Source organism: Oncorhynchus masou, chromosome 29 (genome assembly GCF_036934945.1).
Source record: "Oncorhynchus masou masou isolate Uvic2021 chromosome 29, UVic_Omas_1.1, whole genome shotgun sequence".
Classification (NCBI taxonomy): Eukaryota; Metazoa; Chordata; class Actinopteri; order Salmoniformes; family Salmonidae; genus Oncorhynchus; species Oncorhynchus masou.
This window is the reverse complement of record NC_088240.1, coordinates 21,760,013-21,772,080: the sequence shown is the minus strand read 5'-3', so window position 1 is coordinate 21,772,080 and position 12,068 is coordinate 21,760,013.

Below are 12,068 nucleotides of genomic sequence, written 5' to 3'. Positions count from 1 at the left end.
CCCAGCTCTCTTCAATCTAGTAAGTGGTTCTATCCCAGGTGCACCATGAAGCAAAGATATGATAGAGTAAAGAGAGAGTGTAAAGTGACACACACAACATTTGATTGGATGTTCAATGCCGGTGATGGGCAGGACTCGCATGAGGTATCTTTGTATCTCTGGCTGGGTCACTTCTAGACATTGAGACTTGTCCCACTCCTGCGTTGTTTTGGCTGAGTGCTTAGGGTCGTTGTCCTGTTGGAATGTGAATCTTCGCTCCAGTCTGAGTTCCTGAGCACTCTGGAGCAAGTTTTCATCAAGGACCTCTCTGTACATTGTTCTTTTAATCTTTCCCTCGATCCTGACTAGTCTCCCAATCCCTGCTGCTGAAAAACATTGCTGGAGTGCAGCAGAGATGATTGTCCTTCTGGAAGGTTCTCCCATCTCCACAGATGAACTCAGAGTGACCATTGGGTTCTTGATCACCTCCCTGACCAAGGCCCTTCTCTCCTGATTGCTCAGCAACACTGCAGAAATTTGTTAGTACCCTTCCCCAGATCTGTGCTTTGACACAATCCTGTCTCGGAGCTCTATGAACAATTCCTTCGACCTCATGGCTTTGTTTTTGCTCTGACATGCACTGTCAACTGTGGGACCTTATATAGACAGGTGTGTGCCTTTGTAAATAATGTTAAATCAATTGAATTCACCACAGGTGGACTCTAATCAAGTTGCAGAAACATCTCAAGGATGATCAATGGAAACAGGATGCACCTGAGCTCAATTTCGAGTCTCATAGCAAAGGGTCTGAATACTTATGTAAATAAGGTATTTCCATTTTTTTTTATACACTTGCTAAAAAAAAATCTAAAAACCTGTTTTTGCTTTGTTATAATGGGTATTGTTTACAGATTTTTTTTAAATACATTTTTTATTTAACCTTTATTTAACTAGGAACATATTTTCTTTAATCAATTTTAGAATAAGCCTGTAAAGTACCAAAATGTAGAAAAAGTAATGTGGTCTGAATACTTTCTGAATGCACTTCAAATGTAATCTGGCACCTTATGATAATGGCATGACACCCATTATAAAAATGACAATTGAACGGGTAAAAAGGTATGCTTAGATAACCTATGCAGAAAAAAATACATAGGATTAGGCATAATGATAATGATTCATCCTCATGATTAATCCTCTTGTACTTCATGCCTCTAAAAGAATGGATGTATGACGCTGATGTTTGTGAACGCTGCCACATGAATGTGGATGCTACCATGATTATTGATAATCATGAATGAATTGAAATGATGACGAGTGAGAAAGTTACAGAGGGACGAAGATCATGCTAATCTTCCCCATTATTTGTTGTAGCCTCGAACTTTCTCACTCATCATTAGTAATGGTTCATTCATGATTTTTCTCAATCATAGCAATATCCGGATTGATTTAGTTTCAGAAACATCTTACCAACTCAATTAGGAAGTACATTACTATAGTCATCATTTACCATTCAGTTCCTATTGGACAACACAACCAAAACATACTGCAAATGCATCCAAACAGTTTGTAGTCACAATTTGTATGTAGTCATTGCGTGCTAGGAATATGGGACGAAATACTAAACTGTTGAATAATTTAGTACTCGACAACTTCAAATGGGGGGACTAGATACAGTATATAAAGTGTTTTCATTTCTAAACAGTAAATCAGATATGTATAAAAAATACCCTGAAATAAAAGGTGAAAAAAGATCACTTCATATGAAACATTTGATCTCAAATCCAAAATGCTGGAGTAAAAAGTCAAATTTAAAAAAAAAAGAATAGCGCCATTGTCCAACTGCAAACGTATTATCTAATGCTGGTGACCAAATTATTAAATACATGTATTCAAGCACATTAGGGTCCCTTGATCTAGAAAAGGGATGATAGTTTGCAATAAGAATCTATTCAGTGAAAAAGAAAATGTTTCATATTCAACATATGCCAACCCTTTCATGAATTTGCTCCCCAGTTAACCGCTGGCTCCTGAAAATGGATTAGTCTGTATTTGAGAATGAGGTGCTATTAGCGTAGAACTCAAATGGCCGCCTGCTTTCAGAGGAGCGACAGAGAGCTTGATTCACGGCCCATCCATCTACGACCATTCCCCTTCAGGGAATGAGAGCCTGAGTTCCCACCTTAGACCTCGCCATCATCCCTCCCTGAAAGTGGCACCCTTCTCTCCTCATCCTTCCATCTCTCCATCCATATGCCTGTGGAGTAGACCAGTCGTATTAAAACAAAGCACAGATTATTATTCTGCAGCCTTGTTTCCGTCTCTCCCGGGACTCCTGCTCTCGACGAAGCTGGGAAAAAAACATGAGGGGGTCTGTCTCCCTCGTTCATTAGCCAGTCGAACCCGGGGTCGCCCAGGCCCGCTCTCCGCACCACTGAGTGTAATTGAGGGCTGGCGCAAATAAATAAATGATAGGAGCGAGCGAGGGAGGGAGGGAGGGAGGGAAGGGGGACGGGCAGTGCCAGAATGTGTAATGAGTGTGGCCTCCCTGTCCTCCTCACCTGTGTGAGCTGAGCCACCTCAGAGCAGACATAGACTGTGAGCAGCATAGACGTTTAGACAGATATTACTGCCTATTACTACCATGGACCTAGTGTATAGAGATGTCTTAGTATGTGCTAATGGTAGATAAATATGCACACACACACATACACACACACCTACTCCTTAAATAGGGTTTGGTCAGTGCACCTCTCCGTTTGGACTGTTTTGTTTCGGAACCTATTTCGCCGGATCCAATAACTATCGTGGCATGAAACATATTTGTCACAAAATAATTGCGATCAAAATTCATTCGTGTTGCCTCTTCATTAATTCTCCTGTCCCAACAAAAAACATAATGTCAAAAATTAGATTTTCCGCACGGACCTAATATTCAACTAGTTGATTGGGTTGGATTTATGGTTTGCGCAACATTGTAACCTACTGTAGGCCTATGTGTGAAACCAACCGGTAGCGCTGGTTGTGTGAGACGTGCGCCTGTATCTCACATAACTAGATTGAGATTCACTTTTATGCTCTCTCCCTCTCTGCTCTGATAGACATGAGCCTGCAACTCTCATCTCTCCAGCGTTGCACGTCATCATTTATTTCCTTACAGAATCATAGTCGCGCGATGAATTATGAAGGAACTACAGCACCCTTAATAAATTGAAATACATTTGCCAGTTATATAATTATTACTGTCTGTTCAGAAAGTAATGAAATCATTCAGAATAGCCTACTACACCATGAGAAGGCCTATAATTTAGAGGATAAACAGCTTCTTTAAAAAAGCCTAGTTGTGGATTGAAGCCTAATAACAAGGAATAGCCTGCAGTCGGGAACACGTGGCAAATCTGTCAGTGAACAAACAGCATGCAGACAAAACAGGCCTTTCGCAATATTTCAACTATAATCGAGAAAAAACACCGGTTGGAAAGCAAATGGCTCCTGCTGAAAAGAGAAGACTATGCTGTAGGCCTTTTTACTTCCAAATATTGTTTTACTGCTCTATGCCACTACCAAGTACAACAAGAGCGAGATATGCATTTGTCACGAGCGCATCAGCCATCACCAGCGAGTGAGCTGCGCATCATTGGGGGAGTCAGTGAAACTGGAAAGCATCCTCGTCATATTGTAGCCTACAATGTCTCCACACACCTAGGACCAGGCTATTGATGGATTCAAGCCAAGGTCGTTTTTATTGTTCTCAGATTCTCAGATTCTCAGTGTCAAAGTAGCCTGCCATTTCGATCATTTGGGCAATATAAAAAAATATTTTGTCAATATCTCTAGTCATTTAAAATTACTTGCATGAATTGCATGAAATGTGTTTATCAAAACCCACATTTGTCCCGGACCCTATGCTACTAAAAATGTACCCAATGTGTGTAATCTTCTGTAAGTGCCTCTACTCTACTGCTCTATGCCACCACACAAATGTAATCATACGCACGCAATGCTTCATTATAAAGTTGTTGTTTTTTTCTCATGCGTTCTGGTACATCAGAACTTCAAGGGTTTAAAAGACCTTTGTCCGCTGGTCTACCTTGGCGTGCCTAAATAGCAGTGAAAATAAAATACTATTTTTAAAAAACAATACGTGCATTTTCCCAACAGAGATGTGTTTCCATCAAATTGACTTATTGGGGATAAAGGGTTGTGCGTGACGATGTAGTGCACAGAAAAATACCTTTTGCAGTTAAATCACCATGTACTGAATACAAATTACAAACTCATTGGGTTTCCATCACATTTTCAACTCTACTTGTGGTTTTCTCACAGAACAATGTGTGTTATAAAGCGAGTGTTCCCACTCTGGTATTGGCACGTGAGCTCTAGTCAACAGCTCATAGATAAAGAGTAGGGTATAGCCTTCATGAGGAAATTATTATGGACAAAAGAGCGAGCTTATTTTTAAATGTTAAACAGCATCCAAGCATCAATGATCATGTCACCACAATAAGACCCACCCTGTGAAGTTCATCATCATTTATTTCATCTGTAGTCTAATAAACTGCATACCACACAACACGCCATTGCGTGACTCCAAGTTTCCTTCGATATGATGGTTATTATATAAATATTGCCACATAAAAGCGTTTTCACCGCAATTTCTCGCATAAATCATTTGACAGAAAAAAGATCCTGAATTATCTAGCCTATTTTGTTTTCTCGACATTTGGAAAGTTTCCTGACACATATTCTGTTTCCATCAGCCAACGTTTGGATGGAAACCTGGTTAAAGTGGTGGTTTTAAGTCACCTCTCCTGACAGATTTTGACCTTGTTTATTGTGGTGTCAGTGTCTTCTACTAGCCAGGCAGCACTCCACTCAGAAGCGTCCTCATCGTCAGTCACTTTGGCACACAGCATTCTTTATGATGGAGCAATTGATCCACAAATCTTTACCCTTGCACCTTTCTCCCTGAGCGACCTTTATGAATTTGATTTCATGCCCATTGAACTGTTTTTTTTTCTCCCCTATTCTCACATGGAATGTTTGGAATGTCTTTCTTTGTGTTTTGCATTAAATTACCAGAAAGTAAGGCAAAAATGGGCAGTGTGCCCAGGTTTCTAATTATTTTCCAAGCTGGAATCACCCACTATATTCAATGAAATAAACTCATCCAGTACTTATCGCATGACTGAGTTGCCACTAAAGAAGGACATTGGCAATAAAATTGGCAAAGTTGTCAGTTATAAACCTCTGTCAGTTTCAGCGATTATCTCCATGGCCGTGTTCATCCGGCCCCAAGCCGACAACAAAAAGGCTTTCAAATATCTTAATTGGACCCAAAACAAACTGGAGGCAGCATTCACTGTTGTATGGGACTTTAACAAAATACTGTCTAACTCACGGAAATTATTCTCTTGACCACTGTTACACGCCTTTTCAACACTGGTATAAGGCCCACTCCATCCTCCTTTCCGCAAATGCGACCATGACTGCATCTTGCTTCTCCCCCCTACAAACAAAAACTCTAGAGGGAAGTTTCGGTGGTCAGGTCTGTACAGCATTGGTCTGACCAATCAGAATTCACACTCCAAGACTGTTTTGATCACGTGGACTAGAATATGTTCTGGGTTCCTCTGGAGAAAACATCAATGAATATTGCCAGCTCAAAAAAAATACACAGATGACATGTTACTGATAGTGACTTTGAACACGTTCCTGAATCAAAAACCATGGATTGATAGGAGCCTTATAGGAAAACTAAAGGAGAGAGATGCTGCTTATAGACAGGGCAATGTGACTGGGGTCAATAGTTTGGTTAAACAGTACAAATACAACCTAGGCAGATCGATCAAGATGGTGAAACACAAGTATAGTGGCAAAGTGGAGGAGAAATTCAGGGGGGGACACAAGGCGTGTGTTACAGGGGCTCCTAAGACGGCATCCGTAGCCGTGCCCTCAGAGCATGTGCAGACCAGCTGGCTGTTGGGTTCTCTGACATTTTCAATCTCTCACTATCATCCCCGTGCCCAAGAAAGGGAAAATAACTGAACTGAAAAACTACCGACCAGTAGCACTCACTCCTGTCATCATGAAGTGCTTCGAGAGGCTAGCCAAAAATCATATCACCTCCTCCTTAAACGACACACTCAACTCTCTCCAATTCGCCTACTCTCCTGACAGATCCACGAATGAGGCAATCACTATTGCAGTGCACACTGTCCTTACCCACTTGGACAAAAGGAATGCATATGTGAGGATGCTGTTCATCGACTGCAGCTCGGCCTTCAATACCATAGTGCCCCACGGCCCTGTATCTGAACTCCTCCCTATGCAACTGGATCATGGACTTCCTGACAGGCCGTCCCCAGGTGGTGAAGGTAGGCAATATTACCTCCTCAACAGTGATTCTCAACACAGGGGCCCTACAATGGTGCCTCCTCAGTCCCCTCCTGTACTCCCTGTATACCCACTACTGCATGGCCTCACACAGTTACAACTCCATCATCAAGTTTGCTGATTAGCAACAGCGAAGAGACAGCCTACAGGGAGGAGGTATGCACTCTGACAGCGTTGTGCCAGGTAAACAACCTCTCCCTCAGCGTTAGCCAAATAAAGGAGCTGATTGTGGACTTCAGGAGGAACCAAGCTAGACACACCCCTATCCTCATCAACAGGTCTGCCGTGGAGACGGTCAAGAACTTTAAATTCCTCAGCGTCTCAGAGAAGCTGAAATGGTCTAACCACACGGACACCATGGCGAAGAAGGCACGACAGCCACTCTTCAACCTCAGGATGCTGAAGAAATTCAGCCTGCCCCCAAGGGCCCTCACAGTGTTCTACAGGAGCACCATTGAGAGCATACATTCAGGCTGCCTGGTATGGCAACTCCACTGCTGTGGACCGCAAGACGCTTCAGAGGGTGATATGTGCAGCCGAATGCACCATTGGTAGCACACTACCTGCCCTATAGGAAACCTATAACACCAGGTGTCGCAGGAAGGCCAGAAGATCATATGGGACTGCAGCCACCCAAGCTATGCCCTGTTCTCCCTGTTTCAATCACTCAGACGTGGGGCAGTACAGGAGCATCATGGCAAAAACTGGAAGACTGGCCAATAGTTTCTACCATCAGACCATCAGGCTACTGAACAGCTACCACCAGTCAGCTACCTGCTCCCCACTACTCCCCCTATGGACCCCCCCCACCCCCACCGGACTTTTACTCTGCCCCCACCCCAACGATATTCATCAATGTTGCAGTTGTTAATATGTATATTATAGATTATTTTAAATTATAATTGTTATTGTTTTTATTTCACTTGGTTCCACCGCCTCTCAACAGTCTTTACTCTAGTTTGTGAGTGCTTTTGGTGACAAGCCGAATTTCTTCAGCCTCCTGAGGTTGAAGAGGCGCTGCTGCGCCTTCTTCACGATGCTGTCTGTGTGGGTGGACCAATTCAGTTTGTCTGTGATGTTTTTGCCGAGGAAGTTAAAACTTACTACCCTCTCCACTACTGTTCCATCGATGTGGATAGGGGGGTGTTCCCTCTGCTGTTTCCTGAAGTCCACAATCATCTCCTTAGTTTTGTTGACGTTGAGTGTGAGGTTATTTTCCTGACACCACACTCCCAGGGCCCTCACCTCCTCCCTGTAGGCCGTCTCGTCGTTGTTGGTAATCAAGCCTACCACTGTTGTGTTGTCCGCAAACTTGATGATTGAGTTGGAGGCGTGCATGGCCACACAGTCGTGGGTGAACAGGGAGTATAGGAGAGGGCTCAGAACGCACCCTTGTGGGGCCACAGTGTTGAGGATCAGCGGGGTGGAGATGTTGTTGCCTACCCTCACCACCTGGGGCCGGCCCGTCAGGAAGTCCAGTACCCAGTTGCACCTCTTCTTACCAGAAAGATGTTTGTTTCTATCGGCGCGATGCGTGGAGAAACCAGCTGGCTGCACCGACTCCGATAGCGTCTCTTCAGTGAGCCATGTTTCCGTGAAGCAAAGAGCGTTTCAGTCTCTGATGTCCCTCTGGAATGCTACCCTTGCTCGGAATTCATCAACCTTGTTGTCAAGAGACTGGACATTGGCGAGAAGAATGCTAGGGAGTGGTGCACGATGTGACCGTCTCCGGAGTCTGACCAGAAGACCGCCTCGTTTCCCTCTTTTACGAAGTCGTTTTTTTGGGTTGCCGGCTGGGATCCATTCCGTTGTCCTGGGTGAAAGGCAGAACACAGGATCCGCTTGGCAAAAGTCATATTCTTGGTTGTACTGATGGTGAGTTGACACTGCTCTTATATTCAGTAGTTCTTCTCGACTGTATGTAATGAAACCTAAGATGACCTGGGGTACTAATGTAAGAAGTAAGACGTAAAAAGACAAAAACTGCATAGTTTCCTAGGAACGCGAAGCGAGGCGGCTATCTCTGTCGGCGCCGGAAGTAGAGATGTGTTGTAGGTGAACAGATTATCTCCACATGTGTATTTCCCACTGTAAAGCATGGAGGAGGAGATGTTATGGTGTGGGGGTGCTTTGCTGGTGACACTGTCTGTGATTCATTTAGAATTTAAGGCACACTTAACCAGCATGGCTACCACAGCATTCTGCACCGATATGCCTTCCCATCTGATTTGGCTTAGTGGGACTATCATTTGTTTTTCAACAGGACAATGACCCAACACACCTCCAGGCTGTGTAAGGGCTATTTTACCAAGAAGGAGAGTGATGGAGTGCTGCATCAGATGACCTGGCCTCCACAATCCCTGTCCCCAACCAAATTGAGATGGTTTGGGATGAGTCGGACAGTGAAGTGAAGGAAAAGCAGTCAACAAATGCTCAGCAAATGTGGGAACTCCTTCAAGACTGTTGGAAAAGCATTCCAGGTGAAGCTGGTTGAGAGAATGCCAAGAGTGTGCACAGCTGTCATGAAGGCAAAAGAGTGGCTAGTTGAATAATCTCAAATATAACATATATTTTGATTTGTTTAACACTTTTTTAGGTACTACATGATTCCATATGTGTTATTTCATAGTTTTGCTGTCTTCACTATGATTCTACAATGTAGAAAATAGTAAAAATGAAGAAAAACCCTTGAATGAGTAGGTGTTCTAAAACTTTTCTCCGGTACTGTATATAGTGCTATTTCTATATCTATTGTTGTTGTTTTACCATTTTCATTAGTTTCATTATTTTATTTAACTTAGTCCTGTATGTTGGAGCTCAGAGCTTAAGATTTTCACTGTACCCTGCAATCACACGTGTGACTATTAAACACTCAGAATCTGAATCTGAAACTGTAACCCTCGATTTCCATAATGTGGAAGTTTTCCTCACCGTTTGAACAATAGGCTGTCAGCACAGGGTGTGAGAGGGGTGACGTTGCTATACGCTGTCTGTGTGTCCGTGACAAGACTACGTCCGTGGAGCAAGGCCAGCTGGACGCCTCTGCCGTGCCGTGACGCAGCGTAGTCTGGACAAATCATCGATCATTCTCTTCCCTGGCCGTGGGTCTCGGACAGAAGACAGGGTCAGACCTGCGCCCTGAGACAGGCTCTGCCGAGAACACTCACAAGCCGACAGGATCCACCATTCCACACATGCCAAAATAACTGGCAGGGATAAAGCCAGGGATATCAGTGCCACATTTTATGGAGGAATGTAATGTTCTTTTATTAAACAGACTTCACTTCCTCGTGGTATATCAGACCCCAGCAGTAAGTTTACTGATAAGCCTGTGTTTCTTATTTGTTTTAATACTCAGTGGTAATAGGACATGATCTACTTATGTACATACAGTATACACAACGATCAAGTCAAAATGAGATGATATCACACCTATTAGAATATGTGGGCTGGGTGGTAGCCTAGCGGTTAAGAGTTTGGGCCAGTAACCGGAAGGCTGATGGTTTGAATCCCTGAGCTGACTAGGTGAAATATGTCAATGTGCCGTTGAGCAAGGCACTTAACCCTAATTACTCCTGTAAGTCGCTCTGGATAAGAGTATCTGCTAAATGACTGAAATGTAAGATATGTACACTGAGTATACCAATCATTAGGGACACCTTCCTGATATTGAGTTGCACCCCCCTTTTGCCCTCAGAACAGCCTCAGTTCGCTGGGGCATGGACTCTACAAGGTACAAGAGCATTCCACAGGGACGCTGGCTTGTGTTGACTTCAATGCTTCCCACGGTTGTGTCAATTTGGCTGGATGTCCTTTGGGTGGTGGACCATCCTTGATACACACGGAAACTGTTGAATGTCACAAACCCAGCACCTTTGCAGTTCTTGACGCAAACCAGTGTGCCTGGCACCTACTACCATACCCCATTTAAAGGCACTTAAATATTTTGTCTTGCCCAATTTCCCTCTGAATGGCATACAGATACACGCCATGTCTCAATTGTCTCAATGTTTAAAAATCCTTTGTTTACCTGTCGCCTCCTCTTACTCTACACTGACTGAAGTGGATTTAAGTGACATCAATAAGGGATCATAGCTTTCACCTGGATTCACCTGGTCAGTCTATGTCATGGAAAGAGCAGGTGTTCCTAATGTTTTGAACACTCAATGTATGTCTTCTCTATGCAATATTCAAACACATCCCCAGACAGGTTTAACACATGTAGATGATCCAAATTACAAGGCTTTAAGACACTAGAGGTTGGCCATCCTTAGTAATAGGAGAGTAGAGTTAAAGGTGCAGTCAACTGTTATTCTCTGTCAAAAGTGCTGCACCTGACACACAGATCACCATAGCGTATTACCACATGTCCAAAGATACTGCGTATTCATTTCCTAATGTTGCCCTCACACGCAAACATTAAACATCTTGTATTTATTTGGTCAATTCCACTAACAAGGTTGCATTGGGGCAAGTTTGTTTCAAAGAGGACCAGTGGGTGACATTTAAATATACAGTTAGAGGGGAAGTGTCATCCCGTTTGTACACTAGGACAGATGTGACCTAGAAACAGTAGTTAATGTGTGGTTTACTCCCTCAGCAGTCCCAGTTAGTCACACAGAGCGAGTGTGTGTGGCAGGTTGACTGTGTAGCAGTGTGGTAGAATGTGTGGCAGGGGTCAGGGCAGCCTGGTGGGGTGGCAGGGACCCAGGGATGGTGTGACGAGGCACAGCTGGCGGAGAGGGGACCAGAGGGTGCATATATCTAGCCTCCCTCAGCTGCTGCCAAAACACACACACATCGTCAATTAACTTTCTTTGCACCACCATTTCCCAGTATCTACAGCAAGATGACAACAACCACTGTCAACATTACGTAACAGGCAATTAGCACCAGTGTCTTTCTTCCCCAAATCATTTGACTGGCGGGGACAGCAACTGAGAAGGCAGTGGCAGCCAGTGTTGTGTTCAAGACCACCTAAAGCGAGACTGATTCAAGACCACGACCGGAGCAAATAGAGTCCGAGTCAAGACCGGGGGGGGGTGTTGAAGAGTTGAAAATGTCCAGTATTTCTGTGTCATTATGTCATAACAATATATGGACTCAGAATTGTGGAAAAAGCTGAGGGAAAGTAGAGCCACTCTACTAATTATTACTAACCCAAACACAGTGGGGAACATTGGGCCTTCTACACCTTCAGAGAGGGCTAAGGATTTATAAAATCATGATTATAATAATATCATAACAATGATAATTATATAATTTTTTCAATTATGTTCTGATTTAATCTGGTCAGTTTTTGTTGGAAAGGAAAGGGTTAATACTGAAGATTTAAAAAAATATCCAATCAGGGTTTTTCTTTGCTGGACTCTGGAGAGATAAATCTAGATAGCAAAGTCCAACATTACTTAGGCCATCAGAAGCTAGATAAAGGCATCTGGCATTCAACTGTATTAGTGCAACATTTTGGAGTGACAGTGGAGTCAACCAATCACATTTTGAATTAATAACAAGAGACCAGATATGGACATTTTCATGTTTTCATAAATTCTTAGAATGTTTAGGAATTACGTATACTTAGGCATTTGTTGAAATTCTATAGCATTATAGAGTTGGAATGCAGCCGTGCATTTGGACAATTAGTAGACACTGCAGTAAATAAAACCGAATGAAAACATCTGTCTTCTCCAGGA